We start from the raw sequence: 16,396 nt of genomic DNA, 5'->3' as shown, positions 1-16,396 counted from the left end.
CCATTCGAGCTCTATCTGAAGAAGTGAGCAGTGACTCACAAAAGCCGATCGCCCCACCAAATTTTGTTCTTAGTGTTTAAGGTGCTACTGGACTCCGGCTCTTTTCTACTGCTACAATCAGATCAATGTGGCTACCCATCTTCATCTATCTCCGGAAAGAATGCAGTTTTGTATAAATGGGTATCCCTCTGGAGACTCCTCAGTCACTGGCAATATCCCCTGGCCTTCAGCCATCACACCACTTCACTTCCCTGAGGGGCACAGGGGGACACCACCCAAGTCCTCCCTTTCTTTCCTGGAGTAGCATTCCTCCAAAGTATAGTGAATTACTTTTGTCTACTCCTTCCTGATCTACCTGTGGAGCCCTCTCCAGCTCCACCAATCAGCTCCAGCCCCCGTTTCTATGGTCTGAGCCATTATCAGGGCCAGGAGCACCACTTCCTCCCCAGTCTCCTGCTCCATCCTTGTTGCCCCCCCTCTATTTTTCTCACTGGCCAGTTCCTACTTGGCCTTCCCTGCCTGGCTTTTCCCATGTTTTTGCATGACTGGGCCCCTCCCATGCCTCACTGAGGCCATCGTGGATTGGCTTCTGCTGGCTGCCTCCCTGCTTGTTGGCTGGCTTGATGGCCTCTGAGGCTCACTGTTCCCTGGCATTGCTTCCCTTGTCCTGGTGCAGGGAGATGATGCCATCAGCTGATGCCCAAAGCTGTGAGGCCCAGGAAGGGAGGTGGTGAGGCCCGGTTGCTTGGGCTACCTGCTGTCCAGGATTCTGCCCTGAGAGTTCTAGACAAGTCAAGAGGGGATGCTTGTGAGGTTTGCTAAGTAACAATCAGATAGACTTCTGCTAGAATAGTATAGGTGATGCTTTATTAAGTCATCACACATACCTGTTCTCACTTTACAACCATTGCTAGGAATGAAACTAATCAATACATGCAGTACTAAATAACTCCCAGATTCCCCCCTTCCATAACATAACATAAGGACATAACAGAAGCCATTTTATTTATTTATTTAGGATTTATATCCCGCCCTTCCCACGAGGTGGCTCAGGGCGGCTTACAACAGGGAGTCAAACATAAAATTAATAACATTTAGATGTATAAATATTTAAAACATTTAAAACATTTAAAACCTTAAAACATTAAGCATCATAACAGAATATATAACAAAAGTCTGGAAAGCTACGTTAAGTTTCTCGTCAGTCAGGTGTAAGCTAGCCGGAAGAGGGTTGTCTTGCAGGCCCTGCGGAATTGAACAAGGTCCCGCAGGGCCCTCACCTCCTCCGGCAGCTGATTCCACCATGTAGGGGCCATAACAGAAAAAGCCCTATCCCTGGTGGATTTGAGGCGGGCGTCTTTTGGCCCGGGGATAGCGAGAAGGTTTTGAGTTCCCGATCTCAGTACTCTCTGGGGAACATGTGGGGAGAGACGGTCTCTCAGGTAGGCAGGTCCCAGGCCATATAGGGCTTTAAAGGTAATAACCAGCACCTTGTACCGAACTCGGTATATTACTGGGAGCCAGTGCAGAGACCGAAGACCCGGTCGTATGTGCCCCCATCTTGGGAGGCCCAGTAACAGCTGGGCTGCGGCATTCTGCACCAGCTGCAATTTCCGAGTTCAACACAAGGGCAGCCCCATGTAGAGGGCATTACAGTAGTCCAACCTCAAGGTGATCGTAGCATGGATCACTGTTGCTAGGTCATCGCGATCCAGGAAGGGAGCCAACTGCCTTGCCCGCCTAAGATGAAAAAAAGCCGACTTGGCAGTGGCTGCTATCTGAGCCTCCATTTTTAAGGAAGGCTCCAATAGTACCCCCAGGCTCTTGACCCTGTCTGCCGCCATCAGCGGCGCACCATCAAAAACTGGCAGGGGAATTCCCCCCCCCCCCTGGTCCCCGACGACCCAGACAAAGGACCTCTGTCTTCGCAGGATTTAGCTTCAGTCTACTCAGTCTGAACCACTCAGCCACGGCCTGTAATGCCCGATCCAAATTTTCTGGGGCGCAGACCGGTCGGTCGTCCATAAGCAGATAGAGCTGGGTGTCATCAGCATACTGGTGACATCCCAGCCCATACCTTCGGGCAATCTGGGCAAGGGGTCGCATAAAGATATTGAATAACATCCGGGAGATAACTGCCCCTTGAGGCACACCACAATCAAGTGCGTGCCTCCGGGACAGTTCCCCCCCAATCGCGACCCTTTGTCCCCGACCTTCAAGGAAAGAGGAAAGCTACTGTAGGGCCAACACCTGAATCCCCGCGTCAGCAAGTCAGTAGCCGATGGTCAACCGTGTTGAACGCGGCCGACAGGTCCAACAACATCAGCACTGCCGAGCCACCCCGATCCAGATGCCGTTGAAGATCATCTACCAGGGCAACCAACACCATCTCCGTCCCATGGCCCGGGCGAAAGCCGGACTGAAATGAGTCAAGGACGGAAGCGTCCTCCAGGAAAGTCTGTAACTGCATCGCCACTGCCCTCTCAATAAGTTTGCCCAAAAAGGGCAAATTTGAGACTGGCCGGTAGTGTGCCAATTGGGCCGGATCTAAAGATGTTTTCTTTAGGAGGGGACGGACCACCGCCTCTTTGAGTGGCGTTGGAAAGTGCCCTTCCATCAGGGATCTATTTATGATATCCCGTACAGGATATCTAAGGTCCCTCTGGCAAGATTTAATAAGCCAGGAGGGGCATGGGTCCAATTTGCAAGTTGTTGGGCGAGCAGATAAGATAATCCTGTCAACTTCCTCCATGTTGGATCAGGCCAATGGCCCATTCAGTCCAACACTCTGTGCCACACAGTGGCCAAAAAAAAAATAAATCCAAGTGCCATCAGGAGGTTCACAAGTGGGGCTAGAAGCCCTTCCACTTTGCACCCCACCCCCCAAGCACCAAGAATACAGAGCATCACTGCCCCAGACAGTTCCAATAAAATGCTGTGCCTAACAGCCACTGATGGACCTCTGCTCCATATTTTTATCCAATCCCCTCTTGAAGCTGGCTATGCTTGTAGTCGCTGCAACCTCCTGTGGCAGTGACTTCCACATGTTAATCACCCTTTGGGTGAAGAAGTACTTCCTTTTATCCGTTCTAACCTGACTGCTCAGCAATTTCGCTGAATGCCCACGAGTTCTTGTATTGTGAGAAAGGGAGAAAAGAACTTCTTTCTCTGCTTTCTCCATCCCATGCATAACCTTGTAAACCTCCGTCATGTCACCCCACAGTCGACGTTTCTCCAAGCTAAAGAGCCCCAAGCGGTTTAACCTTTCTTCATGTACAGGAGAAGTGCAGCTACGACAGTTGTATTGCTTTGATTTGATCTGGTGTACTGATTAAGTGTACGGACTCCCACCCTTCTTAACATAAACAAGCAAAAAGCAGTTATTTTCTAATTTAATAAAAGGAGACGGTAGTCCCCTCTGCAAGCACCGGGTTGTTACCGACCCATGGGGTGATGTCACATCAGGATGTTTTCATGGCAGACTTTGACGGAGTGGTTTGCCATTGCCTTCCCCAATCATCTACAGTTTCCTCCCAGCAAGCTGGGTACTCATTTTTCCAACCTCAGAAGGATGGAAGGCTGAGTCAACCTTGAGCCAGCTACCTGAACCCAGCGTCTGCCAGGATCAAACTCAGGTCATGAGCAGAGCTTGGACTGCAGTACTGCAGCTTATTACTCTGCGCCATGGGGCACAATGTAATAGAGCAGGGTGTAATTCAGAGATATCACAAAGCATTGTCTCAAAGGATGCCTCTCTCCTTCGTTGCCTGGTGCATGGGGGTGATGGTATTCCCAGGCCTGGGCCCCTGGCAGCAAATGCAAGAAAGCTTTCATGTTGGTTCCCAAGCACCCCAAGGACAAAGCATAAAACCTTGTAAAATATAGACAACCTAACAGCACTATAAAGGAAAAGAATAATTATGTCAGAAGACATGGGATGGATTCTGACAGTGCCCGAGGCATGAGGGAGGTGGGTGAGTCCCCCTTGGCTCCACAGTGTGGTGAAAGCCTCCAACTTTGCCCCAGGTGCCTCAGATGTCCCTGGCTTTGCCATGAGCACCTTGCCCAAGGGTGGGCCAGGTGCTGCCCCCAGACATCTAGAGATTTGGCAGCATACTGGATATCTAAGACTCCTACCACAATAAACGCCCCCCCCCCCCAAGTCCTGACTTAATAAAGAAGCCAATACCAAGGCTCAACTAGAATCCAAACTATCATTTCTCATAACAATCTCTGCATAGTTTTGTGAGCAGAAGTGAACATCTCCCAAAGAATTCTCAACTGCAAGTGAATTCTCAAGAACCTTCGCAGGGAAGCCATGGCAACTCGACCTGATAGAAAGCCATGTGGTCGCAGTCTAGACTCTGTATTGTCAAGAGGTTCAATACAGGAAGCAAATCTTTATCAGTTAACAGTGGCTCTGCTGGCTCTACGGTGCAAACAAGGAGCAGTAACATCTATTTTCATCCAAGAATGAAGTTGTGAATGACAGCTGAGAGATTCAATGTCATGTCTGAAGGTGATAGTTTTGGACAGATATTTTGTCTCCAGCCCTGATGTCATGAATATGGTTTAGTTGTACTTTTTTAAAAAGCCCCCCCCCCCTTTCCATGGAAGATCAATGCCAATATTACATGGTGGGGGGCAAACAAAATTGAACAAGGTTCTCAACTGATTTTCTTCTTCTCAAAAATAAATACGTGGATATCTAAGATTCCTAGCACAATAGTCCCCTATTTGCTCATGTTTCAGACTAGAGCTAGTTTCTCCAAATGTCTGATAGAAATGACGAAAATGGGTATATGTTATGTATTTGTTGTGTTATGTATTGCATCACACTGGGTTATTATTGCCTGAGCTTGAGACAGGCACTCCTTGCAAACCAGGATCCTGAAGCCTAGAAGAACTGGCCAGTTAGGATGCTAGGCATGTAACAACTTGTAACAAAGAGATGCAAATGAAGGATTCTGGAGTGAGCCAATAGGAGTAACTGTTGCTTGCTGGGGGGGCGTGGTTAACCATGGCCAGAGTGTATATAATGCGTGAAGTGCCTGTGCTGTTTGTGACTGTATCTTCTTGCAACAAAGTGTTCTTGGTTGATTCAGAGCTGGCTGAACTCACTTTACAATAGTGTAAAGCGATACTGCATCTCAAATACTGCATCTTCATTTGTTTTTGCATTGATCGCTTAGGTGATCCCACTACTCAGGGCCAAGCAGGGAATGGGGTAATATCACAGTACCAAATTGCCAGTCAATGTTGGGCTATGTGATGAGGTCAGTGAGGGCAACTAAGGGCAATTTACAAGATGCAATTATTTCACTGAGGGCAAGTGATGGCAATGCAAATCTGTAAGTAAACAGGGTCACAAGAATTGATGAATAATCACCGAGCGGGATATTTATTTTAGATTTCTATCCCACTCCTTCCCTGTATCACAGGGCTCAGGGTGGCTCACAGCATCCAGCATTTTAAAAACAGTACTGACAATGTGTACAAAATTTGTATTCCAGGGAACCACAAGGTGGTGTCCACAAGGGCCATGGCACCTGCCAACACTTGAGAGTCATTTTGGTGTGATGGTTAAGTGTGTGGACTCTTATCTGGGAGAACCGGGTTTGATTCCCCACTCCTCCACTTGCAGCTGCTGGAATGGCCTTGGGTCAGCCATAGCTCTCGCAGGAGTTGTCCTTGAAAGGGCAGCTGCTGTGAGAGCCCTCTCAGCCCCACCCACCTCACAGTATGTCTGTTGTGGGGGAGGGAGTGACCTCTCTGAGACTCTGAGATTCATTGTATAGGGCGGGATATAAATAAAATTTCTTCTTCTTCTTCTTCTTCTCCTTCTCCTCCTCCTGGTGTCCACCAAATACTTTTAGAAAGTGGGCAGGCCTACATGGGTTTGTTTTCAGGAATTCTGATTTGCTGTGCAGATTAAAAGGCATCCTGTTAACAGAGTCAAAGAGTTACTATTAGAGTTGCATATAACCTTGATCCCTGACATTTTGTGATTGGCCCCATCTCCTGTGGCAGCCACTTCATGACTGACTTTACCTCCTGTGGCAGCCATTTTATGATTGCGTCCACTGTCCTTTGTCAGAATTCCAAAGGTGCCCACAGCCGCAAAAAAGGTTGGGGACCTTTGGCTTGCTCAGTGAAGTTTTTTTCTCAGAACTGTAACTATACTTTCATACTGGTGACTTCGGAGAATTTCCTAAGCCTGTTCCAGACAACTTTCATTGGGGAAATTGGGTGAAAAAAAACTTGTAGCAATCAATTGCAGAGAGCTTGTTTCTTGCCTTGATTTGTAACTGACAGCTCAGTATAAAAAAAAAAGAAAGAAAGTAAAAGAAACCTCTTTAATTGAGGGATGGAAAAGTTCAGACAATTGATAATGAGCTATGGACAGCTATGTTCCAAGGCTGTGTGTAGCTCAGCTGACTTTGACTGAGTGCTGTTACTATCTTGTAAGTGTTCAGCAGAATGGATTAGTCCTGTCAGACCAGTTTCCAGCCTGAAGGTCTTATCACAGGGACTCTGGCGTTCATTACATCTTATCAGGACTACTGGCATTAATTAGTTTTTGTAGAGGCTAGAGTTGGGTGGATTTTTTCCCCATATAGACAGTGTGAAAGGCATTGCTAGTCACAAATTTAATGATAAGAACCAAGGCTTTTTGGGTAGCAAGAACTCCTTTGCATATTGAGCCACACACCCCTGATGTAGCCAATTCTCCAAGAGCTTACAGGAACTAATGTGATTTCCAGGAGGATTGGCTACATCAGGGGGTATGGCCTAATATGCAAACTAATTCCTGCTACAAAAAAAAAGTAAAGAAGAAGAAGAGCAGATAAGAACATAAGAGAATATAATAATAATAATAATAATAATAATAATAATAATAATAATAATAATAATAATAATAATAATAATAATAATAATAATAATAATAACTTTTATTTCTATCCCGCCCTCCCCGCCTAGGCGGCTCAGGGCGGCTAACAACAACTTAGACATTAACATAAATGATAAAACTTTAAATTTAACAATTAAAATTAAGCATAAAAACCAGTCAGTTAAGTTAAAATACATGATTTTCGTTAGCCTAGATATATATGAGTGTATCTGGCAGCGATTGAGCTGTTATGGCGCTGGTTCTGCCAGTTTAGGTAGTCTTATAGATGGCGGTTCTTACACCAGGCAACTCAGCAGTCAGTGTCGTTATAAGCTTGCCTAAAAAGGGCGGTCTTGCAGGCCCTGCGGAACTGGCCGAGGTCCCGCAGGGCCCGCACCTCCTCCGGAAGCTGGTTCCACAATGCCGGTGCAGCCGCTGAAAAGGCCCGTACTCTAGTATGTTGGAGTTTGACCTCTCTCGGCCCAGGGATGGTCATTTTGTTTTTACCCACTGACCTCAGTGCCCTCTGGGGAAGCCATGCTGGATGAAGCCAATGGCCCATTGGTCAAGACCCAGGTGCCATCAGGAGGTCCGCCAGCAGGGCCCAAACTCCAAAAGCCCTCCAACTGTTTCCCTCCAAGTGCCAAGAATACAGAGCATCACTGAGGGAATATGAGGAGAGGGGCACTAAGGTTACAAAATCCCCATCATCTCAAGCCCTAAGAGTCACTGGGCCATACCTATGATGTCACTTTGTGGGGACTGATGACTTCAGATGGTATAGCAACAGTAATAGTAGTAACTTACACCCACCATGAAGGATTGTGCCACATGGCATCCATGAATGTATCTAGCCACAATTACGTGGCTTTGAAGAGACTGGCTATTTGCTAGACTGAACAATCAAAAGATGGAAGTTGACCACGTGTAATATGTAGCTGAGCTCCAATTTACAAGTGCAGTAGTTACCAGATTCAAGCATGTTATAGAAGTATTAGGAGGAGAGATATGTCTGTAATAACAGCATACTGTTACCTATGCAGGGATAGGATTGCCAGCCTCCAGGTGGGACCTGGGGATCCCCTGAAATTACAGCTCATCTCCAGGCTACAAAGATCAGTTCCCCTGGAGAAAAGGGATGCTTTGAAGGGTGGATTCTATGGCATTATGCCCTACGGAGGTCTCTGTCCTCCCCAGGTTCCATCCCTACCTGGGTGAATAGAAGTGTTTCAGCCTGGCACCTAAGCACTAATAGAGTACACACGAACACATGAAGCTGCCTTCTACTGCATCAGACGCTTGGTCCATCAAGGTCAGTATTGTCTACACTAAGGGTGGCCAAACTGTGACTCGGGAGCCACGTGTGGCTCTTTCACATATTGTGGGGCTCTTGAAGCCCTCACCACCCCATCAGCTGGCTTGGAGAAGGTGTTTCTCTCTTTTAATCACTTCTCCAAGCAAAGCCAGCTGGCAGCTTGGAGACTGAGTTTAAAGTTAAAGTTGCTTTCTTTCCATCTCTCCTTCCTTTCCCCTCCATCTATTTTCCTTCCTTCCTTCCTTCCTTCCTTCCTTCCTTCCTTCCTTCCTTCCTTCCTTCCTTCCTTCCTTCCTTCCTTCCTGCTTGCTCTCAAACAACAGATGTTCATGTCTTGTGGCTCTCAAACATTTGACATTTATTCTATGTGGCTCTTACATTAAGCAAGTTTTATTTATTTATTTATTTATTTATTTATTTATTTATTTATTTATTTATTTATTTATTACTTTCCATTTATATCCCGCCCTCTCCGCAAGCGGACTCAGGGCAGCTTACAACATCATAAAAACAATCAATCCAATAAAACATATAAAACCATAATTTACATATATCAACTTTAAAACCATTCTATAGCGCTATTTCAGTCCAGTATAGGCAGTATTGACTTCTCGACTATGATCGCCAGCATTTTGTAGGATGTCCGGTGGCAGCCCTTTTTCAATCAAACCGCAAAAGCCTGTTTAAACAATTCGGTCTTACAGGCCCTGCGGAACGCAGACAAATCACGCAGGGCCCTTATAGCTTCTGGAAGGGTGTTCCAAAGTTCTGGTGCTGCCACCGAAAAAGCCCTGGATCTCGTCATACACAGCCTGGCTTCTTTTGGGCCAGGGGCAGACAACAGATTTTTTGTCCCTGATCGCAGTGCTCTCTGGGGGATATATGGGGAAAGGCGGTCCCGTAGATAGGCAGGTCCCTGACTAAAGAGGGCTTGAAGCGAACTCGGAACACAACAGGCAACCAGTTTGGCCATCCCTGGTCTACACAGACTGGTGGCTGCTCTCCAGGGTCTAAGGTAGAAGGTCTTTCAAATCACCTACTGCCAAATCCTTTAAAATCACTTAAAATAATAACCAATGTTATGAGTCAAGAGTGAATAGATTCCCAATGATTAAGATACAGTGGTGTGCTTAGACTTAATTTTGTAAGCTTCTGCCTAAAATTTCACAACACATATAGAAATCTGAGGGTTTACATCTTCTAAAAGGTAAAGTGTTTTTTTTTTCCCCTTTGGCGGAAACACTGTGCTGGAGATATTCAGACAAAAATTGTTTATGTTGTAAGGCAAGGAAAGGGCACTCTACAATAATATGATACGGCAAATCACGAACGCCTAATTCACATGAGCATAGCCTATTCTGAGGAGATATTTGCCTATATCTGCCAAAAAGAGATATTGATGGAAAGGCATTTAGGTGAGCCAGAGTTTTTTTGTTTGTTTGTTTTTGTTTGTTTTTAAAAAAGACTGCTTAAAAATGTGAACTGGGAATTTAGAGATGTGCCATAACATATTTCTGAGGGGAAACTTGCCCCAGTTGCCTTCTGCAGCTATAAACCTGGGAATAAATCAACAAATTCTTCCCTTAGCTGTGAAAACAGAGAGCCCCTAATGAAAGGGGGGGGGGGAGTTTGCTTCCAAACAATATTTTATTTTATGGAACATTATATATCTGTTGAGGCTGGGTGAGTGGGCGTCAACGTGGCAGATGTGGTTCAATGTGGCCAAGTGCAAAGTAATGCACATTGGGGCCAAGAATCCCAGCTACAAATACAAGTTGATGGGGTGTGAACTGGCAGAGACAGACCAAGAGAGAGATCTTGGGGTCATGGTAGATAATTCACTGAAAATGTCAAGACAGTGTGCGTTTGCAATAAAAAAGGCCAACGCCATGCTGGGAATTATTAGGAAGGGAATTGAAAACAAATCAGCCAGTATCATAATGCCCCTGTATAAATCAATGGTGCGGTCTCATTTGGAGTACTGTGTGCAGTTCTGGTCGCCGCACCTCAAAAAGGATATTATAGCATTGGAGAAAGTCCAGAGAAGGGCAACTAGAATGATTAAAGGGCTGGAACACCTTCCCTATGAAGAAAGGTTGAAACGCTTAGGGCTCTTTAGCTTGGAGAAACGTCGACTGAGGGGTGACATGATAGAAGTTTACAAGATAATGCATGGGATGGAGAAAGTAGAGAAAGAAGTACTTTTCTCCCTTTCTCACAATACAAGAACTTGTGGGCATTCGATGAAATTGCTGAGCAGACAGGTTAAAACGGATAAAAGGAAGTACTTCTTCACCCAAAGGGTGATTAACATGTGGAATTCACTGCCACAGGAGGTGGTGGTGTCCACAAGCATAGCCACCTTCAAGAAGGGGTTAGATAAAAATATGGAGCAGAGGTCCATCAGTGGCTATTAGCCACAGTGTGTGTGTGTGTGTGTGTGTGTGTATATATATATATATATATATATATATATTTGGCCACTGTGTGACACAGAATGTTGGACTGGATGGGCCATTGGCCTGATCTAACATGGCTTCTCTTATGTTCTTATATAAGTGCACTGGGCATCCAATGATGATATCTGATTTCATGAGTGACACTGAAGTGTTTAGGAGGAAGTGTGGCATGGTGTAGGCCAATCTTGTCAGATCTTGGGTGACAAACAGGTTTGGCACTTGAAAGGAAGACCACCAAGGAAGAGTCTGCGGAGGAAGGCAATGGCCATCCACCTCTTCTTCTCACTTTCCTTCAAAGCCCCTTGCTGGGGTTTCCATAAGTCTTGATGGGAGACCACCAAAGAAGAGTCTGTGGAGGAAGGCAATGGCCATCCACCTCTGCTTCTCACTTGCCTTGAAAGCCCCTTGCTGGGGTTTCCATAAATCTTGATGGGAGACCACCAGGGAAGGCTGTGCAGAGGAAGGCAATGGCAAACCACCTCTTCTTCTCACTTGCCTTGACAGCCCCTTCTAGGGTTGACATAGGTCAGCTGTGACTTGGACGGTCACACGCATTTAAGTATTTATTGGAGATATCTGCATCCTCCCTTTCTTGCACTCCAGGTGGCTAACAAGCAGATGATATAAGACCCAATAAAGTTACAGAAGTATCTGACATTACTGGAGAGTTTACATGCAACAGAGCTTCATATTTGACAGCTTTTGAGAGATGATAGGAGGCAATTGCATTTCATTTATGGCAGTATCTGATATCTGTCTGACGCACAAAGATACCCAGTATTTGCAGAGGAGATTTTATATGTGAAGCTTGCTAAAGACCCAATCAATCATCATAGTATGTCTAAAGAAAGCACGTTTTTAATGCGGTAAAATTTCATATTTAAAATGCAATATTTAAAACTGAAATATTTAAAATGCAATAATCTTTCCAAATATTATAATGAACCCTCATTAGCGTTTCACCACGATATCAGGCCAGACAAATTCCTCCCTTTGGGAAAGAGCCCCTCTTCCGTTTAAAATTCCATCACAGAAAGAAGCATTAACTTGTAAGAGAGTCCATTTGTGTTAAGGGCAAACAAAACAAATATTTGGGAAATGTACCTTCCATTTGGAAGCTGTGGCAGGGAATAAAAGGTAAAGGTCGTCCCCTGTGCAAGCACCAGTCATTTCCGACTCTGGAGTGACGTCGCACCACAACGTTTTCATGGCAGACTTTTTACGGGATGGTTTGCCATTGCCTTCCCCAGTCATCTCCACTTTCCCCCCAGCAAGCTGGGTACTCATTTTACTGACCTCAGAAGGATGGAAGGCTGAGTCAACCTGGAGCCGGCTACCTGAAACCCAACTTCTGCCGGGATCAAACTCAGGTCGTGAGCAGAGAGCTCAGACTGCAGTACTGCAGCTTTACCACTCTGCACCACGGGGCTGCCTTGTGGTAGGGAATACCATAGCAATAATACAGTTCTATAGTTTCAGAAACACTGACTTTGGGAAAACATTCCATCAAGGACCACCCCACCTCCCGTTCCCCTACACACACTCACACATCTTCCCTAGATGAGGTTACAAAATGACCAGTCAGCCAAGCATCCTCTTATGATAGATGAAGCTTTCTCAACGGTGCCGGCTTTTCTTTTGAGGCACCTCTTGCACCAATGAAGTAAAATAATAATAATTATTATTATTAATAATACAAACCTAGCATTGTCTCTTGGATTTTATTATTTTAATTAATTCCTTTGTACTCTGCCTTTCTCCTCAATGTGGCCCAAAGCAGTTTACGTCATTCTCCTCTCCCTCCATTTTATCCTCAACACAGCCTTGTGAGGGAGGTTAGGCTGAGAGAGCGACTGGCCCAGCAAGCTTCCATGGTATGAGTGGGGATTTGAACCTGGGTAATCCATGGTGCAAGTGGGGTCAACTCTTTCCAAATCTGTTTCCAGCAGTCTTAGCCACCATATCACCCAGGCTCTCACGCTGGCTTTGAGGAAACAGAGGAATGACAGACTCCTATATCTCCCCAGCTTTCAGGCAGATTTTTCCTGCCAGGCCCTTCACTCACCCTACGATACTGTGTGTATCTTCTTTACTGAAATAAACCATCCCAACTTTTGTGTAGATATTGGTTTAGGCTTTCACTCAGCACAGGAGCTTGAAAGGAAATACAGGAGCTGTCTTGTCTTAAATTTACATTAGAACATAAGAGATGCCATGATGGATCAGGCCAATGGCCCATCCAGTCCAACACTCTGTGTCACACAGTGGCCAATATATATATATATATATATATATATATATATACAGTTCTTAATTAAGACCGATTTTGCACTCAGCTTACCCTGTAGTCACGTTCCTCTTCTCTGCGCAGCATCTGTCAGATTTCCCACTATCTGCACTGGAGTTACAGGAAGTGTTGCGGCTTTCGCGCAGCAAACGGAAACTGGTTTTTAGCAGTTTCCGTTTGCTGCGCGAAAGCCACGACGTTTCCTGTAACTCCGGCGCAGGTAGTGGGAAATCCGACGGACGCTGCGTAGAGAAGAGGAACGTGACCGCGGGGTAAGCTGAGTGAGAAATTGGTCATTGTTTCTTCTGAAGAACTGCATTAGCTTACTGTTCCTATATTTATCAATTAGAAATCTGCTTTCCCCCTTCAGATATTACAGCTTCCTAGTAACTTCTGATGTTGTCCAAACTTATTCTCTCTCTGCTCCAGACCCAGGTTCTCCTCAGAGCAACCCCTATTCACTGGCAGGAATTCTGCCTTTTTTTTTCCTCCTGAGAAGCAACAAAAAGCCTTTCTAATTGGCTTGATTGGGAGTTTCCGCCTAACTACCCAGTCAACTCTTGCCAAATATATTTCCAGTTATATTGTATGAATAAAGCAGTCGTGTAGCTTTGTGGACTGAGAATTTGAATTCTCCCTCAGAGGAGTTAAATATGGTAAAGACAATGGAGTCTCTCTTCTTCTCTCTTCAGAAGGACCCTTCTGACTATTCTGTCAGAAAATCATGACTCCAGTGTCTCCATCCTCAGAAACCAAAAGACCAAGCCTCAGATTCAGCAGGAGCTCACAGGAGCACAGCTCCTGAACCTTTCTGAGGGTTCCCCCTCTTCCCCCCACCAGTGTTCCCCCTAAGCTGAGTTAGCGTGAGCTAGCTCACAGATTTTTAGCCTCCAGCTCACACATTTTTGTCTCAGTTCAGGAAGGATGGCCTCAGAGCACGCTAATTTATGCAGTAGCTCACAACTTTAATGACAATAGTTCACAAAGTAGAATTTTTGCTCACAAGCCTCTGCAGCTTAGAAGGAACATTGCTCCCCACCTACCTTGTTCAATGAATAGTAAGTACAGCTGCATAACAATCCCTGGATTAGGAGAACGGGCAGCCAGCCAGCCACCAGGGGCTTTTCCACACACCCAGCAGCCCTCATTAACCCCTGGAGAAGTCCACACCACCCTTTCTCCACTTCTTATGTGATAAAAACCTGCAGTTTAAATCTGTATGGCGATATGCTAGATATAAAGCGGTGTAATATTGAATCAACCACTAGATGGAGCCAAACATGTATAGAACAATTTAAAAAAAAAGTCTTCAAAGCAACAGGAACACAATGAGCCAGTAGAAACAGAATGGAGAAAATTCTTATATTATTTCTTGACCAAGATTAGGGGGAGGGACGGTGGCTCAGTGGTAGAGCATCTGCTTAGGAAGCAGAAGGTCCCAGGTTCAATCCCTGGCATCTCCAAAAAAGGGTCCAGGCAAATAGATGTGAAAAACCTCAGCTTGAGACCCTGGAGAGCCGCTGCCAGTCTGAGAAGACAATACTGACTTTGATGGACCAAAGATCTGATTCAGTATAAGGCAGTTTCATATGTTCATATATGTTCATTATTACCTCCAAATCCCTGAGATTAAAAAGCTGTACTTTTTTAGACATATGTTACTTGCTTTTAATTTTTGCGTTTACTGTCAGGTGCTGCACAGTCTCCATCAATGATGGCCTCTGTGGTGAAAACAGAGTATGCTTAGTTATTAAATGAAAATGTTACCGGTCCAAGACTTTGTCTTGGTGAGATTGGGGCACCCAGGCTCAGGACTCTACAGCAGCTCCCATGACAGCATTTGTCTAGACCAGGGGTAGGAAACGTCGGCTCTCCGGATGTTTTTGCCTACAACTCCCATCAGCCCCAGCCAGCATAGCCAATGGCTGGGGCTGATGGGAGCTGTAGGCAAAAAAAACATCTGGAGAGCCGACGTTCCCTACCCCTGGTCTAGACAAATGCTGTCATGGGAGCTGCTGGTCTAGACTCCAAAATGGATGGGCTTATGGCAAGAAGCAGTCTTGCCATTTACAGGTATTTAGTTGCTCTCATTGCATCTCATTGCCTTGAAAGTTTGTCTCTGATCTGGTTTTTGATGATGTTCTCTAGCAGGGGTGGCCGAACTGTGGCTCGGGAGCCACATGTGGCTCTTTCACACATATTGTGTGGCTCTTGAAGCCCACACTGCCCCATTGGCCAGCTTGGATAAGGAGTTTCTCTTTTTAAATTACTTTGCCAAGCCAAGCCAGCTGGCAGCTTGGAAAATGTATTTTAAGTTGCTTGCTTTTCCATCCTCCCTCCCCCCGCCAACTATTTGCCTTCCTGCTTTCCTTATGGCTCTCAAATATCTGACCTTCATGTCTTGTGGCTCTCAAACATCTGACTTTTATTTTATGCAGCTCATACATTAAGCAAGTTTGTCCACCCCTGTTCTATAGTAATGTTGGTATCTCCTGAACAGCTCTGGCAACCTAATTAAAAATGCAAATCTCATCTGGAGAACTCTTTAGCATGAGCCATTTGGCCACTGTGTGACCCAGAGTGTTGGACTGGATGGGCCATTGGCCTGATCCAACATGGCTTCTCTTACGTTCTTATGTGACACAGAGTGTTGGACTGCATGGGCCACTGGCCTGAACCAACATGGCTTCTCTTGTGTTCTTCTGTGACACAGGGTGTTGGGCTGGATGGGCCATTGGCCTGATCCAACATGGCTTCTCTTATGTTCTTATGTGACACAGAGTGTTGGACTGGATGGGCCACTGGCCTGATCCAACATGGCTTCTCTTATGTTCTTATGAGAGGCCTCTTCTCCACTTGAAATCTAGCAGCTAGCAAGTGTCTAACAAACTGCATCAATCACAAAGTTGGACATGGGCTGGCAGTGAGATGCAGCTGCCAAAAAAAGGGAGGGAAAATGCAATTTCAGACTCTGTTTATAGAATCATTGAGTTGGATCCAGCCAGTCTTTCTGTAGGTGAAAAAGGGAGAGGATCCTATTTGAGAGCCAAACAGGCTATGCTGTGGATCACAGGACAAAAGGGAAGTGAAATGGGAACTGTGCTAAGGAGGAAAATTAGGTCAAATGAAGGGTAATAGCTGGCTGGATCCAACCCATAGTATCAGTATCACGAGAAGTTGTAGATCTGCCCTGCTCCATGCCAATTGGACCTCACCTGCGGTGCTGCGTCCAGTTCTCAGCACCACACTTTGAGAAATACATGGACAGAATAGAACAGGTTCAGAAAAGGGTAGTGATTATGGTTGAGGGTGTAAACATGCAGTCTGAAGGAACTGTGCATGTCTAGCTAGAGAAAAGACAACAGAAAGGCTACTGGGAAAGAGGGCAAAGACTTGTCTTCTGCTCCAGATGGCAAGGCTAAATTAAATTATAAGAGGAGCAG

General features: G+C 45.6%; 1 non-coding gene across 1 annotated transcript; it reads left to right on the top strand.

Annotated features, from left to right (window-relative positions):
* The first annotated feature begins 14,349 nt into the window (after positions 1-14,349).
* On the top strand, positions 14,350-14,416 carry TRNAP-AGG (transfer RNA proline (anticodon AGG)). Its single transcript has one exon. It is a non-coding gene; the product is annotated as a tRNA-Pro (tRNA).
* Positions 14,417-16,396: the final 1,980 nt, after the last annotated feature.

This window comes from Heteronotia binoei, chromosome 7 (genome assembly GCF_032191835.1).
Source record: "Heteronotia binoei isolate CCM8104 ecotype False Entrance Well chromosome 7, APGP_CSIRO_Hbin_v1, whole genome shotgun sequence".
NCBI classification, from domain to species: Eukaryota; Metazoa; Chordata; class Lepidosauria; order Squamata; family Gekkonidae; genus Heteronotia; species Heteronotia binoei.
This window is presented reverse-complemented; position numbering and strand designations above follow the sequence as displayed.